The sequence below is a fragment of the Macrotis lagotis genome, chromosome 5 (genome assembly GCF_037893015.1).
Source record: "Macrotis lagotis isolate mMagLag1 chromosome 5, bilby.v1.9.chrom.fasta, whole genome shotgun sequence".
NCBI classification, from domain to species: domain Eukaryota; kingdom Metazoa; phylum Chordata; class Mammalia; order Peramelemorphia; family Peramelidae; genus Macrotis; species Macrotis lagotis.
The window spans coordinates 175,902,324-175,917,141 of NC_133662.1; the positions used below are offsets into that span (position 1 = coordinate 175,902,324).

Consider the following 14,818-nt stretch of genomic DNA (forward strand, 5'->3'; position numbering starts at 1 on the left):
ATGATAAGTCCATCACAGAAGTTACTTCCATCTTTTTCCACCATTGCCATTGCTGATCGCAACTCCCTCCTTTCTTATTTCTCCACTACCATGTACTATATTTTCTCTCTCCTTTCACTCTGACTCTGCTGTAGGGTGGCTGAGTAGCACAGCAGACAGATCCCCGGCTCTGGGGCCTTGACCCCAAACCTCCATACCCCCGCTTAGGCCCAGCATCCACCTGGCCCTATGGCCCGGGACAAATTGTCTAATCCCAGCCCCTTGCAAGAAGTAAAAAAAGAAAATATGTTATATCTGACCACTCTCCCCCCATGGTCCATCCTCTCCTTTATTCACATCACTCCCCCCCCCCCGTCCCCCACCTCCTTCTTACTCCAGATGCTTATACCCCATTGAGTATATATGCTGTTTCCTCTCCTAGCCACCTCTGATGAGAGCAAAGATTCCCTCATTCCCCCCTTGCCTTCCCCCTTCCATATCATTGCAGTAGCTCATTGTAATAAAGAAAAATCTTATTATATGAAATATCTTGGCCTATTCCCCCTCTCCTTTTTCTTTCTCCCATTACATTTCCCTTTTTTTCTATTGACTCCATTTTTACTCCACATTTTATCTTTGAATTCAGCTTTCTCCTGTGCTTCAACTATGAAAGCTCCCTCTACCTGCTCTATTAACTGAGAAGGTTCATATGAGTATTATCAATGTCATTTTTCTGTACAGTAATACATGCAGTTCATCATCATTAAGTCCCTCATATTTCCCCCCTCTCCTCCAATCTCCATGCTTCACCTGAGTCCTGTACCTGAAGATCAAACCTTCTGTTCAGCTCTGGCCATTCCAACAGGAACATTTGAAATTCCCCTGGTTCACTGAAAGTCCATCTTTTTTCCCTGGAAGAGGACATTCATGTTTGCTGGGTAGTTGATTCTCAGTTGCATTCCAAGCTCTTTTGCCTTCCGGTATATTATATTCCAAGCCCTACAAGCTTCCAATGTAGTTGCTGCTAAGTCCTGACTGCAGCTCCACAATATTTGAACTGTGTCCTTCTGGCTGCTTGTAATATTTTCTCTTTGACTTGGGAGTTCTGGAACTTAGCTATAATATTCCTAGGGGCTGGTTTTTTGGGATCTCTTTCTCGGGGGGATTGGTGGATTCTCTCCATTTCTATTTTGTCCTCTGCTTCTAGAATATCAGGGCAATTTTCCTGTAGTAAATCTTTGAAAATTATGTCAAGGCTCTTTTCCTGATCATGACTTTCAGGTATTCCAATAATTTTTAAATTATCTTTCCTAAGTATGTTTTCCATATCAGTTGTTTTTTCAATGAGATATTTCACATTTTCTTCTAATTTTTCATTTTTTTTGGTTTTGAAGTATTGATTCCTGATTTCTAGTAAATTCATCAATCTCCCTGAATTCTATTCTTTGTCTGAAGGATTTGTTCTCCTCAGAGAGTTTTCTTATCTCTTTTTCCATCTGGCCAATTTGGCTTTTTAAAGCATTCTTCTCCTCCATAACTTTTTGAACTGTTTTATCCATTTGACCTAAGCTGGTTTTTAGCATGCTATTTTCTTCAGCATTTTTTTGGATTTCCTTGACTAAGCAGCTGACTCCATTTTCATGTTTTTCCTGCATCTCTCCCCTTTCTTTTCCCAGTTTTTCTTCTAACTCCCTCATTTGATTTTCAAAGTTTTTTTTTGAGCTCTGTCATAGCCTGAGCCCAATTTCTATTTTTCTTGGAGTCTTTAGATGCAGGAGCTTGTGCTTCCTCATCTTCAGACTGAGTATTTTGATCCTTCTTGGGTTCATAGATAATGTATTTCTCAATGGTGTTCCTCTTGTTTCTCTGCTTGCTCATTTTCCCAGTCTAAGCCTGTTTTGGGGGTGCTTCCTGAGCTTTTGGGACACTCCCACAAGGGTCTCAGTGTGTGAAGCTCTGTCCTCCCTCCTGGTCTGTGAAAGACCATATGCACCCCCCTCTGCCATGGGGCTCAGGTGGGGGGTCCTGTTGTTCTATGGGGGGGGGCCTGGACTGCGATCAGGATCTGAATGTGGTCAGAACCCCAGAGTCTTATTCGAGGGGCAGAGGACGGAGCTCTGCAGTCTCTCTCTCTCTTCACCCCCCTCCCTAGCTTCAATGGGTTCATGCCCTGGGAGCTCCTGCTTACCATCTCTGACTGTTTTTGTTTCCTGGATATGGACTGCCTTGGCCATGCTGCTTGCTGTGTGCCCTGAGGGCTGGGCTCCACATGCTCACTCTGGCAGAGGTCCCCCCGCTGTTCCCCCAATTTGTGCCCAGTGCTCCCCAGGGTGTAGGTCAGGAAACTGCCCCCGCTGAGGAGAGCTGCGGCTCCCAGCGCCCTGGGGCTGCCTCCAGGAGGCTGAAGTTCTTTCGCTCTGTTGGGTCACCCCTCTGGCGGGCCGCCCCTCCAACCCCAGGGAGCAGAGCCTTTTTGCTCTTTTCCAGGTTACCTTGAGTAGGAGAACTGGCTCATTGGGTCCCTCTGTGGGTTCTGTCTCTGGAAAATTTAGTTAGAGTCCTTAGTTTCAAAGATTTATGACAGAATGCCTAGGGCACAATCCACTTTTGTCGCCATCTTGCCTCCGCCCCTTCATTTCCCCTGTTTTATAAATTAGAGATAATACTTTCATGATCAACTTAGCACAGTTGTTTTGAGGAAAGAAATTACTTTCAAATCTTATATAAAAATCAGTTATGATTATGTGACAAAATTTATTAATACGAAATAGGTACTGTGGCTCAATAAGAAGAGTACTAGATCAGCAGTGAGAAGACCTATTTTCTAATCTTAATCTCTACTTCTAATTAGCTGTTTGTCTGAAGGCAAATCATCTCACTTTTATGAGCCTCAGTTTTCTCATCTGAAAGATGAGAGATCAGCAGATGAGGGGAATACTGTGGATATTGGATATCATTTACCTAGATTTTTAGCAATGTTTTAGAAAAGAAAATATTTTATAATTTTTGTGGAGAAGATGAGAGATGTGGACTATATCATAATACAGTTTATTTAAATTGGTTGGATGGATTGGTTTACACTTTGAATGGAGATGAAATAGAAAGTCCTTATACAAACACTGAGACCTTTCTTTGTTGCATTAAAAAAAATTCCTTATACATGTAAGTAAACTAGTTAAACTTGACATGTAAAAAAAATTTGGCAAAAGATCTAATATTCCTTTAGTTATTTTTATAATTGAGAGATTAACAATTGTCATAGTATATTTGCAGTTGAATTAATAGGTTACAATGATTGCAGTTAAAACATCAGATATATCAGAGAGAATTTGCTTTATTCTGGTGTCTACTTTCTTTGCCTTGTGTAGATGGGTGTGTTCCTTTTCAACTGGAAGGTTTCCATTGAAGAATTCCAGGAACAGTGCTTTTTTTTTAAATGAATGACTTGAATATAGATTGTAGATGGTATGCCCTTCAAATGTACAGTTGATACTAAGATAGAGGAGTCAAAATATGAAGAGATATTGACAGAAAACTGGGAGGAATTGAATAAGATAAAATTCATTGAAGATAGATGTTTTTGGTCTTCTGCTGGTCAAGATCCTTATTAATGACCTGGATTAAGGCATAGATGATGGCATACTTATCAAATATGCAGAAGACTTGAAACTGGGATTGGATATGTTGGATCACAATCAGACTCTGAATCATGGTAGGCTACAACAATGGTCCTAATTTAATAAAAATGAATGTTTTTAGGGTTACATGTGAAGTGCTAGAGTTTGTTTTTAAAAAATCAATTATATTATTACAGGATGCGGGAGGCATGACTTGACAATAGTTTGTGTTGTGGAAGCATATTAAAATATTTTTGGTTTCTCTAGTAGCATTAAGAATGATATTTTTCTTTATAACCCTTCCAGATTCTGGGGGGAAACCCTGTGGAAAGATAGATGGAGCTAGGTTAGAACAAATGGAAAAAAGGGTCGATCATCAAGTGAATGGGAGGTAGCCAGTCTTTCAGTGGATAGAGCATTGAGCCTGGAGTCAGGAAGACCTGAGTTCAAGTCAGTGTTGGACAATTATTAATTGTGTGACCTTGGGCAAATCACTTCACTCTCTTTGGTCATTTCTTTATTAGTAAAATGAGCTGGAGAAGAAAATGGCAACCACTCCAATATCTTTGCTAAGAAAATTCCAAATGGGGTCAAGAAAAGTCAGATATGAATGACATGTCTAAACATTTTGGTTTTCATCTTTAATTCATTCACCTAATTTTGTTGCTGTTCAGTCGTGTCAGACTCTTTGTGACCCCATTTGAAGTTTTCTTGGCAAAGAAACTGGAGTGGTTTGCCATTTCCTTCTTGAGCTCATTTTACAGATGAAGAAGTAAAATGAGAGAGTTAAGTGACTTACCCAGGGACACAGAGTTTAATAATGTATGAAGTCAAATTTGTCTTCAAGATGAGTCTTCTTGACTTCAGGCTCTGTGCCACCTAGAAGCTCTAACCAGAAATTTACCTTATCTTTCTAAGAACCTTGCCTTTTCCCACTGGATACTGACTCTTCCAAGGGCAATCCAATCCTTCTATCCCATGAAAGAAAATATACTAGTGTCTATCTCATGGGAAGTACCCTCTTCCATTAAATGACAAGCACTCAAAAACCACTTCCTATTCAATGTTCAATGTTAATCTATGGAAAGAACACCACTGATTCTTGGAGGTTAGTCCAGGAAGGAAAGGCTAGCAATATAGTAACTCAATTCTGAAATGTTATCCTAGGCTGTTTTGTAGGATATCTTTTCTTGGTTCAAGATTCTTATAAATATTATCTGAAATTTTCTTAGGGTAAAAAGTCATGCCAGAAGAAATTGGGTATTATGCCAGTTTGGAACTTTCTTTCTAAGAAAGAAATGGTATGGATATTAGGTTAATGAAAATTGTTTCTGGAAGACCTGAGCCTAACAGCATACACTATTAGTATCAATATTTTTTTTTGACATTGTGAAAAGTTCTGGCCATCTTAGTGGATTACAAGTTTGGTTTGAAGTAAAAATGTCATATTACATAGATCCAAAAGTAATTGCCAACTTAAACTGCATCATAATAACTAAAAGGTGGGAATGATATTTCTCTCATCTAGGTACCAGATTTAAGATGGTCAGTGACAAACTTCAACAAGGTAAAAGGCAAGGGACCAGAAAACTATACTCTAGGACATGGGTGAGGAACCTTTAACTTGAATGACTTACTGATCTGGCATTGCCAAGGAATCCACAGTCAGGACTCGAAATTCAATAAATCTAGGAGATTTTTAGGGGTGAATTAATTGAATATTTGACTAAATAGATCCCATGAATGTTTATATGTAGCCACATAGCCCTTGACAGAAATAAAAGTTCCCCATCCCTGCTCTAGAACAATCATTTTAAGGAAGTAGGATATTTATGATAGAGAAAGGAAGAATTAGGAAGGAAATGATAGGTATGTGACTTCAAGATTTTGCAGGACTGTCATATGGAAGAGGGGATAGATTTATTTTGTTTGGACTCAGGTCAAATTAGAAGCAGTGAATATAATCCGTCAAGAACCAGATTTTGGTTTGATTATAAGATAAAACAGTTTTATTAGGGTTTTCAAGAAGGAAAGAAAAGGTTCATTTATAAGTTTTATGGATTTGCCACCACATGTAGCCCCGTATGATCGCCATAGGCATATTTTGCTTTGATTGTAAGGAAGAATTTCTTTCTTAATTGAACTTTCAAAAAATGTAAAGGGTTCATTTAAGAGCTTTATGGATTTGCCAACACATGTAGCTGGATGATGACTATAGAGGGGATTCATTTCCAGGTATAGATTGATTTAAATCGCCTCTAAGTTTATTTCAACTCTGAGATTCTATGATGAGGAATCTTGAAGGTCTCTTTAAGCTCTAAGGGTCAATGATTTTTTTTTTTGGTTTGAGAAAGCAGTTTAATAAATATTCATTAAATACCTATGACCTGAAAGTCACTGTACTTAGATTATAAAGGTAAAAAATGATAGTCCCTACCATTAAAAGATTTATAATGTAATGGGAGGGGGATAATTGATGTTGTTATTATTGTTGGTGTTGTTCAGCCATTTCAATCATGCATGACTCTTAATGACCCAAATGGAGTTTTCTTGGCAACATACTGGTATGCATGACCATTTCCTTCTCTAGATCCTATTTTAGATGAGGAAACCAAGGAAAACAGGATTAAGTGACTTGCCCAGGGTCACACAGCTTATAAGTGAAATCAGTGTCATGACTCCAGGTCCTGCATTTTATCCACTGTGCCACTTAGTTGCCCCAAGTGAGAGTAGTATGAATACATAAATTGATAAACAAATACATAAAGTACTATATAAATTAGTCATCATCATCATCATCCTCATCCTCATCCTCATCCTCTTCATCATCACAGAAATTAGATATCTGACCTGAAAGTCAGGAAGACTTGGGTTCATGTTCTGACTCTGACACATAGCACATGTATAATCTGGGCACATCCATTCATCTCTCTGTTCCCCAGACACCTCTCTGAGCCTATGAAGTTGTAGAACAGGTGCTGTTCTGCACTAGTAGGTGGAATTTCCTCATCAAGAGTTTTCTATGCCAATAAGATCACAGATCCAATAAATAAATGAAACAGGTCCAATAAAAATGAAACAAAACAAAACAAAAAAGAATGAAGCTGTTTGTTGAAATTAGGATATAAAATAAGAACTCATTCTTGTCACGAGATAACAAGATTTAGTGGGAATAATTTTCTTCAAGACTGAGAATTTGCTGAATACCTAAAATGTCAAAATGCTACTTGCTGACATAAGGTGAGGTCTAGGTAGCTGAGAAGAAACACGCTGAGACGTGTATAGTAGAAGCAAGATTGGGGGCCTGGGTGATGGTATGACATACCAGATTTTCTGTTTTTATGACAGCCTCAAATTCTTTTTATTTTAAAGTGACAGTTATTTATCTGTTGTTGTTCAGTCTTGTCTGACTCTTCATGACCCCATTTGGGACTTTCTCCACAAAGATATTAGTTTGCCATTTTCTTCTTTACCTCATTTTATATAAATATATATTAAATAAAGATTAAGTGACTTGCCCAAGGTCATATATAGCTACTAAGTGTCTGAGAGAGGTCTTCCTGACTCTAGACTTGGTGCTTTGTACATTGCTCCACTTAGCTGATAAAGGATGATTTTTCTTCTGACCTAGTGCAAGAGATTTGAGCTCTTTTCTGATCGTAAACTTTTTCACAAATATTCCTGGACATGGTTTTAATGATTCTCACTCTGAGGACCAGAGAGAGGTTAGGGCTAGAGTTGTAACCAACAGAAGATTGATTGTCATTCCAGTACAGGTTTGACAGATGGTAATAAAGACAGTTTGCATGCATATAGTACTGTAAGGTTTCGATGGTACTTACCTTACTCTAATCCCATGTGAGATAGGGAAAGAATTATTCCCATTTTAAAGATGAAAAAGCTGAGTCAGTCACTAAGTCAATTAGTTTCCTAAGGCCACACAGTTAGTTAGTGGTAAAACTAAAACTTAAACATAGATCTGATTTGGGGAATCAGAATTTCCTCTACTTTGCCTCCCAAGATCTGTAGGAATATTCACATTTACCTTTGAGAATATCTAAATTCATGGTTTGATCTTTGAATTTTGTCCTTTTGTCTTGAATTTTGTCTCTTGGCCAAATCTGAATCTCTAAGGCTGAGAAAGTGGGTCATTTGAAATCTGGAAGTCAGCTACTCTCTTGGTATACTTATTTTTTGTTTTCACTCTATCTGAGTCAATCATCAGAGACATTTTTTTATACAGGATCTAATTCAAATATGGCCTCAGACACTTACTAGTTATATGACCCTGGGCACGTCATTTGTTTGTCTGAGTTCCATCATCTGTAAAATGAGCTGGAGAAGGAATGACCAATCACTCCAGTATCTTTGCCAAGAAAATGCCAAGTGGGAACAACTGAAACTACTGAACAACCAAAGACGTACAAGACTGTAGCAATGCAGAAGTGAAACAGTTCTGATTTCAGGAAACTTACTTTCTGTGAGGAGGAAGAAATGATTATAAATCTCTCTATATATATGCAATGCCTAGCACTCTGGGCCTGGAATCAGGAAGACCTGAGTTCAAATGTGCTCTCAGACACATTCTAGCTCTGTGACCCCGAGCAAGTCATTTAACCCTGTTTGCTTCAGTGTCCCCATTTGTCAAATGAATTGGAAAAGGACATGGTAAACCACCTCAGTGTCTTCGTTAAGAAAACCCCAAATGGGGTCAAGAGGATTAGGACATAATACCTGAAACAACTAATTTTGGCAGGGTCAACATTAATAGCTTGTGGAACCAGAAAGGTCTTTGCATAGAAGGTGATGCTTGATCTAAGTTTTGCTTAGAAGAGATTTTAAAAGGTGAGGAGGGGGCAGCTAGGTGGCGCAGTGGATAGAGCACCGGCCCTGAAGTCAGGAGTACCTGGGTTCAAATCCGGTCTCAGACACTTAACAATTACCTAGCTGTGTTGCCTTGGGCAAGCCACTTAACCCCATTGGCTTGAAAAAAAAAAGGTGAGGAGGGAATGCATCATGGGTATGGGAGAAAACTAGACAAAAAGACCTGGATTGGCGTATTCTCAGTGAATAGTACAAGACAGATGCTCTGAATGAAGACTAGGGTGAAGGAAAGAGAGAATTGTATAAGGTCTGTAAAGGTAGGTTGAAGCAAGCCAAATTGCTTATATTTGATTCTAGAGGCAACAGGGATTCATCTGAATTTATTGCATTAGGGGTATAACATGGTCAGACTTGCATTTTAGTAAAACTCACTTTATCAGCTGTGTAGAGAGACTTGAGGCAGGAGTACCTATTAGTAGTAAACTATTTTAATAGTTCAGGAAAGAACTGGTGGAAGACTGAATTAAGTAGTGGACAAAAGAATAGGTAGGAGAGTACAGAGTTAAGAAATGCTCATTGGATCATAAACATGGGTGATATGTTTTCCAATATGAAAAAACTGAACCATAGATTGGAGTACTCTGAGTAATTGACCCTCCAGGATCAAACATTAAATCTTCTGTTTGATATTCAAAGCTCTTCATAACAGACCTGCCCCAATCTCCCCAATACACACATTTCCAGTCTTCTTACATTTGGATTTAGTGGCACTGGCTTCATTGACACACTCCATCTCCTGACTCCACATTTTCTCTGGCTGACTCATATATCTGGAAGTCACTGCTTCTTGGACTCACTGGCTTCCTTCAAGTCTCAGCTAAATTCTTTCCCCCACTGTCAAAAAATCATTGCCCTAAAATTATTATACTGATAATATCATAAACCATTGAGAGATAGGTTAACTTTACTGCACTATTGTAAGTTTGTCCCCATAAAAATATTGATGCATTGTTCAGTGTTGCTGTAATGATGGGTGCCTCAATGATATGGGAAAGACATATCTAAAAAACCAAGGTCTCTCAACCAACACCATAAGTCTTGTTTCCTACACTATCAGACCACTAGTTGTTTGGGGATTTTTTTAGGTTCCTGCAAGGCAAATGGAATTAAGTGGCTTGCCCAAGGTCACACAGCTAGGTAATTATTAAGTGTCTGAATCCAGATTTGAACTCAGGTACTTGACTCTGGGCCGTGCTCTGTCCACTGTATCACCTAGCCTCCCCAAGACTACTAGTTCTTGAAGAGACAGTGAGAAGAATGTCTTTGCAAGCCGTCACTTCAATCAATGTAATGGGCATGTCATGTTATCATTCACTAGATGTCAGGGACATCTTTGATTACAAAGGACACCAATGAGTCAATCTTCAATCAATCACAATCCGAACTTCTATAGGAAGCCTTTTTATATTTTCTAATTAGTCCCTCCCCTTTGTTACTTCCAATTTATTGTATACATAGCTTTTTTTTTTTGGTACATAGTTGTATGTTGTCCCCCTCCCATTAGACTGTGAACTCCTTGAGTGTAGAGATTATTTTTTCCTTTCTTTGTATCCCCAGCCTTTCTTAGCATGGTGCCTGGCTTATGACAATATAGTGACTGACCAAAAGGGAACTGTCAACAAGTTAATTATATTTTCTTAGAGAGCATAAAATGAGTTCCTAAGCCATGAGAGTGGAGAGAAGAGTTGGTGTGGAAGCCTTAGAAAGTTCTTTTTCTAAGAAAAAGCTGTTATTAACAGTTTCTGGGATAAAGAATCAATTATGGATTAAGAGAAGTTTACCTTGCTACAGTGGTGTCCATTTTTGATTAAATAATATATTTGAAGTCGATTGAGTCATTACAATTCCATGATGTCCTCCAATTCTTTTCAGTAATAATAGAGTAGGATTGAAAAAAGGTAGATTATACTTTGGAATAATCTAAGATGGGATTTGACAAGGCATAATTATTGAGAGGACAAGTGAGTAAGTTGAGACACTTGAGAGAGGGGATTATGTATAGGTTTACCTGGTTTGCTTTATGGGAATTAAAAAAAATATTAAATTGTTGCAGCAAAGGACTAGTTTAGGTTAGTTAACAGAAATTTTTAGTGGAGCCAATCAGTATGGTAGTCTGATTATCTATAGTTCTCTTGGGAAGCGTTGGGGTGATGAATTAGAAATAAGAGTGAATGGTAGGAAATAGTCTCTAAATTGAGGTCAGGGACTGTCTTTTGCCTCTTTTTTTTTATTTCCAGTGCTTAGCATATTGGATGCTTAATAAATGTTGATTGACTGATTAATGTGAGTACCAGCAGTACAAAGGGGCACAGCAGAGGACAGTATAGACTTGAGGACAGTATAAGAGTTGAACTATTTAACTATAGAGGCCAAGGCACTTTCCTTCAAAAGAGAAAAGTAAAGTTAGAGTTTGCAGACTTGGGCAACCCTCAATTAGAACTCAAATTAATTTTTTTTCACAAAAAAAGATTATAAAATGATCTTCTTCTTTAACCTCTCTGATTAACTGGCTTCTGTGATAAAATATTGGCCACAGCAGTAAAGTAATGATTTCACTGGACCTGGCACCAGTTAGCCTGGTGATTTTCACACTTAATATTCCTTTGGTAGTGCCTTATCTTTTTCAAATGTATCACAAAATCATTATTTTTATATGGGGCACACTGTAGAAGATCTGGATAACATTGACTGTGGGTAACCACAAGGAAAGTACTAATGATAAAGTAAAGTAGCTTGAGCTCCAGCAGACTGTTTCTAGTTGTCCAGCCCTGTCTGGAGAAACTGAGCATATGTCTCTCTTGAATGGGTGGGGATGGGGAAAGATCCAGGGAGGAAATTCTTTTTATTTAACCTAAATCCCTTATGCTTCAGCTTAAACCCATTTCCTCATTTTGCTTCCTTTGGAGAAAAAGAACATCTGGTAACCAAGAGCCAGACAATAACCTGTCATATGCTCTACTTTTTTTAGCTGCCTCCCACCCTTTTCTGTATCAAGTTAAATGATTCCAGTTGCATCATAAGATCTTCTTTTTTGTAGTTCTTTTTCCTTTGGAGAGTCAGCTATCAGGGGTTAATAGGTGCCCCTAGTAAGCATTTGCCTATGATAAGCAGAATATTAAAGAATTTCTGATTTCAAGCAGGAATGCTATACCTAAGGTAAATCATGATATTTAGTTTTTATTTATAACCTCAGTATAATCCTTGTGCTAAGAGGTGGACTGCTGTCCAAAACTTAAACTATAACTCTTAGAGAGTTGTTTGAGGCTTTCAGCTATTCGGTGACTTGCTCATTCATGCACAGTTAGTGGTGCAGGAAAGATATGTATCCAGTTCTGCCTTATTTCAGATACAGCACTCTATTCAGTTCATCATGCTTCCCCTCAAGAAGAATTAATTCTAAAGGAGATAACTGTTGTTTTTGTTGTTCAGTCTCCGACTCTTTGTGATCCCATGGACTATATAGCATGCCAGACCTTTCTATCATCTGCCCAAGCTCATGTTTGTTGCTTCTGTGACATTATCTATTCATATCAACTTCCCTTTTCCTTTTGTCTTCAATATTGCCAACATCATGGACTTTTAAAATAAGTCCCGTCTTTTCATCATGTGGCCATAGTATTTAAGCCTCAGCTTCAGTATTTGGTCTTCCAGTGAATAGTCTGAATTTATTCTTTAAGTAATAACCTATCTAATCTCCTTATTATCCAAAGGGAAGCAAGACTTTCAAAAGTCTTCTCTAGAACCATAATTCAAGAGCTTCAATTCTTTGATGATTGGTTTTCCTTATAGTTAGCTCACACAGTCATATGTTGCTACTGGAAAAACCATAGATTTGACTATATGAACCTTTGTTGGTGAGGTAATATCTATGCTTTTTAGTATGCTATCCATAGTAGCCATTTAAAGAAGATGAACAACCATAATTGCATTGGGGTGGACATTCTACTTTAAGCTTCCATGCTCATTGAAATCAACAAGCATTTATTAAGCATTTTCTATTATCGCATTCTTTTCTTTCCCTAAATTTCCCAGTACAACATAATCCTAACCCCCAAACTACCTTTGTGACTTCCATGGCATGATTTGATTTTAAAGAAAAAAAAATCATAAGGTCTTCTAGGTGAGAATGAGAAATAGACAGAAATTTCATGCTTCTGGCAGGGAAAGCAAATTTTCTGTCAAACCATCTCCTATCAGGCAAATCTACACCTGCCCTGAAATGCTTTCCTCCCAGAGCCATGTAAGTAACCTTAAATACCCACACAGGGGAGTTGCTTTGACAAGAGTTCCCCTCAGGCTAAAAGGATTCAGAAGGGGGGAAAGGGACCACAGGGAATGTTGGCTTTTGTCCAGTTTCTTCCTTCTTGGTTGGACTAGGTGTTGATAATGTTCAATATGAATCCTGTCTGGGACATCAGCTTCAAGCATTATGTTTGATATGACAGTCTTTTAAAAATAGCTTTTGATGGAATTTGTTTACCTGTTTGGGGAAATGATATTCAAATGTTGTCCCATCGACTAATGTAGTTTATGAAATAAGAAACTTAAATTCATTTTGACTCATAAAGCAGGCAGAGTATATAGAGGACTTCATGGTATGATTTTGGGGGGTCCAAGAAAGGCCCTGATACTCCCCAAGTACTTCGATCATTCACGCTGCTTGCTTTTCAGATCTTATCATTAAAGATTCATTTTGGTTGTCTAAGATTTTTTATATTGGTAAAATGCAAATATCTGTAAGAGAGTCATCTTTGAAACCCCATCAGTTATGCATTTCTCTGTGTGAAAGCCTTTCTGAAGGCATTCACTGAATATTAGGTAGGAGATAGTTTTAAGGTGTGAAGAGTATTGTGAAAGAGGTATATATATATATGAAAGAGGGGAAAAGTTCAGAAAAAGGGTATAAAAACCAAAAGTAGACTTAAGTTTCTTCATAGTTTGCCTTAGGTAATTTCTGAGCAAATTGTTTAGCTCTCAACTGATACATTCTGTTGTCTTTATTTTAGAGTGAAAATAGGATTTTTTTCTTTTTTGTTTTTCAAGTACTATAAAGACAGTGTGACTGAACCAAATTGTCAGTAAAATAGTTGGAAATCATTTCAAACAAATCAGGACCCCTTGATTACTTATTAGCAATACAGGGACTAAGCTATTTTTGAATTAGGATAAACAAAATCAAACAAAAAATATAAAATCCATTAGGATGTTATATGTGAAACAGTCAAGCTTTGGGAATTAGGCAATTTTGAAAGGCTAAACTATTTCTTACTAAATCCAGACATGTTTCTTTCTTTTATTTGATCAATACCAGTAGTCCAGATGGCTTTGAATGTTGCTAAATGATTCAACTTCTTTTTGAAAATAGATGCATTTCTGGTTATGGACTGTAATGTGTATCCATGTTTCAGTGAAAGTTAAAAGAAAGAAAAAAATTGTCAAATTCAACTATTATCCCATTAACAAAGGCTAATTATTTGACATAGGTGATTCTGTGTTGTTTATAATCTAAGTGTGGATTTCACAATTATGTCTGAATTATGCACATCTTACATTTCATAATAAAGCTAAACTGCAACAGAAACTCTTCTGATCTAGGCATGATTTTTCAATTTCAAAATAGAATTCATTTAAGGATATTCATGAATTTCCATCTCTCCCCCCCCCCCCCCCCCCCCCCGCTTTTGCTCAACCACCCATATACTTATATGTGCTTTGATAAGTGGACAATAGTGTAATCCATGCTGTTGTCTGTTGAATGGATTTTCTTTATCTTAAATCTTCAAATATCATTGAGTCCTTCCATTACTTGGTAGTTTCTTTAATCAGTGGTCTCAAGAAGTACTTCACTTTTAAAGACAAAGAACTGACTTTTGAAAAGAATAACCAGAATTTTTAGTTTATGACTATTTCAGAAGTATTTATTTATTATCTCATTCAGTGTTAAAAATCATTTACCCCATCATGTTTTCATTCCTTAACATAATGTATGTGCCATCATATATCAATCCCTTTCCCCTTCCTCTTTTATAAATGTTACTAATTTTCAAATTTTTATTTAAAACTCTCTGTTTTATTGAGTGTAAATTTTTCCTTGATTGTGAATGTCTTATGTCCCAGAATAGTAAATGTCGGATCTAGATTGCTAGAAATTACTTTCCAGTTTAATGTCCTCCATTTGCATTATTATTAGTTACTTAGTCATGGATTATTTTGTTAAAATTAATTCAGTTTTAGCAACTCCTTTTTTTTTAACCCAGGGAAATGGTTTGGGTGGCTTTCAATTTAAGATTAAAGCTATATTCTGTTGTACTTAAAAATTATCCTTTTGTCTTCTTCAG

The 14,818-nt window shown here is 37.4% G+C and overlaps 1 protein-coding gene across 1 annotated transcript in view; it reads left to right on the forward strand.

The window, feature by feature from the left end:
• Nucleotides 1-14,818, forward strand: part of FNDC1 (fibronectin type III domain containing 1) — a 124,014-nt gene that overhangs the window by 27,064 nt on the left and 82,132 nt on the right. The gene's annotated exons all lie outside the window — the stretch shown is intronic.